At 58.8% G+C, this 2,514-nt stretch overlaps 1 pseudogene across 1 annotated transcript; it reads right to left on the reverse strand.

Annotated features, from left to right (window-relative positions):
• Positions 1-393: 393 nt before the first annotated feature.
• On the reverse strand, positions 394-2,061 carry LOC104682921 (annotated as a pseudogene). The gene has a single exon (XR_004056938.1). The product of XR_004056938.1 is annotated as a 5'-nucleotidase domain-containing protein 2 pseudogene (transcript).
• Between the last annotated feature and the right edge of the window lie 453 nt (positions 2,062-2,514).

Here is a 2,514-nt window from a genome sequence, read left to right on the forward strand (position 1 = left end):
GTAAACTCTCATGTTGGCTAATATTCTTGGGTTCCCTTCCCCCAGGTGACCAATGCCAGGAGTGTGTGACTTGCAGCACATGTGCTGAAGGTGGAGAGAGGTAGCCTCTGCCTCCTCACACCGCACACCCCTCACCTGCTTCCAGTGCGGTCAATTCACATAGGCTTTCGCTCCTCTGCCCAGGCAAAGTTCTCCTCTCTCCTGCCACGGTCCTTTGTTTATACCATGAGTGCAGGCTTGTCACACCGGATAATAACCAGATTATTATTAATTTTTTTTTTTTTTTTTTTTTTTTTTTAGGGAGGAGACCACTTTTATTGCTTGTCTGGGTGGACGCCCAGGGTAGACACGGCGGGAAGGGCTGGGGCCCTGTTCTGGACAATAAAGGCGCCCTCAGCGGATGTGGGCCATGTCGCCAAGGAAGGGGGTCTTCATGCAGCCGGTGCAGAGCTGGTCCATCCAGAGGGGAGCCTCGTGCTGCAGCGGTGTGCGGCGCGGGTAGGTGAAGTCCACGCGGTAGTTGAGCAGGCAGCTGAGGGAGGCCATGTAGAGGCCAGAGAAGCGCACGAGGCGCCTCGAGAAGTAGGTGGGGTTGTGGAAGGTGCGGAAGATGCTGCCGAACTGCACGTTGAACAGGGCCTTGGTGATGCACCTCAGCTCCTGCCGTTCTTTCATCCAGGCAGCTAGCACCTGCCTCGACTCCGTGTCCTGATAGGTCTGCATGCGCTCCAGCAGCCCCGTGAGTGCTTGCTACCACGTCAGCGAGTGTATGTACTGCTCTGTGTTCATGATGCGGATCTCACGCTCCAGCTCAGGGATGATGGCGCCCGTGCGCCAGCCGTGCCGCAGCATGAGATCGGCCAGGTCACTATAGAGGTGGTCCCCAAAGTAGAGCACGCGAGGGCCACGCCATTCCGTCAAGCGCAGGAAGTCAAACAGGTTTCCCTGCCCATAGATCTTGCCCTTTTCCAAGCGGGTGATCCGGTCCCACTGAAGCGAGCCCTTCTCATCGAGTTTTCTGAAAGGCTTTGCGCCGGTCAGTGAAGAAGCTGGGCTTGTCTGCCTGGACAATGACCACATCGAAGAGCTGGTGCCAATCAGGACCCACCATGTGCCGCATCCCCTTGTCTACGAAGCTGAAAGGACTGTTGGTGATGAGGAACAGCTGTTTCCCATGGGCCACCAGGCGGCTCAGGACGGGAAACGTCTCGTCCCCTCTCAGGATGTACTTCTCATGTCCTGCTCGATCCACTGGTACATGAGGGCCTTCACATGCACGTCTCGGATGGCGTCCGTCACGTCCTTGTAGAGGTGCGCTTGGTCAAACTCCAGACTGTGGCCCAGGAAGTAGTCCACCACGCAGGACAGCAGAGCCATCTCCAGCAGCGAGAAGATGTCCATGAACTGCTTAATGGAGGGACCCTTGCCATAGAAGCCACTCATCTGGTATAGTGGGATGTGCTGGGTGCCCCCATACAGCTCGATCACTTCCTCATCTGGCACAGGCTGGAGGCCCCTGTAGGCTGTCCCCAGCTGCACGTAGTGGAAGGCGTCAATCTTCATCAGAAGGCTCTTCTGAATGTCATAGTGGAGGCCACGGATGGCAAAGCTGGGGTTGTAGTCATACTTCCGAATCCCCTCTGGGTACTTGTAGTGCTCGATTAGGATGTCACGGGCGGCGCTGAAGATCTCGTGGTGCAGTGCGTCTGCATACTGGGCCAGGGTGTAGTAGTCAAAGCCGTAGACCTCAACGTCACGCAGGCTGATCTTGTTGTTGGCGTAGATGGCTGCTGGGTTCAGGAGACTGCAGACCTCGGGGGGCAGGAGGTCGTGCACCAGTCTCCTCATGTCCTGGTAGCGAGCCCATAGGTGGGCGCTGAGGTCCGCGCCGCCTGCGGGTGCCTGGGCGGGCGTGGAGGGCGGGGCGCCGGGGCAGTGGGCGCCGGGACCCGGGGGGCCGCAGCCAGGGCAGGAGGGCGAGGACGAGGCGGTTCGCGGCCCGCCGTGGCCTCCGCACAGCAGCCAGCGCCGAGTGGCCGCCCGCAGCCCTGCACCCGCCATGCCCACCGCGTGCCGCCGGCGGGCCGCCCGCCTGCCCGCGCTGCCCTCGGCCCTCCCGCCGCCCGCCGCCCTCCGACTCCCAGATTATTTATGTTTGTCTTCATAGACTACAAGCTCTACAGGGACACAGCTGTGTTTTGTGCATTTCCCCAGGCCGGTGCCTACCTAGCACATAGTAGGCGTGAAATAAATACACGTGGAATGAAACTGTCAAAGACCATGTGACCAGCTGACCCTGACCCCTGCTAACAAGCATCAGACCCTGAACCCCTTTCTGGTTCTCGTCCCGGCAGGGCACAGTTGTTTCCTATCTGAGCAGGCTCCATTTGCTTCACATCAGCCCAAGAACAGGGAATGGGAAATGCCTTGTGTTGCAGGAGGGAAGACAAAGTAAGCCAGAGCACTTGGCCATCTGGGGCAGGGAGCGGAAGAGAGTTGAACCATTCTGGAGAA

This window comes from Rhinopithecus roxellana, chromosome 4, assembly GCF_007565055.1.
Source record: "Rhinopithecus roxellana isolate Shanxi Qingling chromosome 4, ASM756505v1, whole genome shotgun sequence".
NCBI classification, from domain to species: domain Eukaryota; kingdom Metazoa; phylum Chordata; class Mammalia; order Primates; family Cercopithecidae; genus Rhinopithecus; species Rhinopithecus roxellana.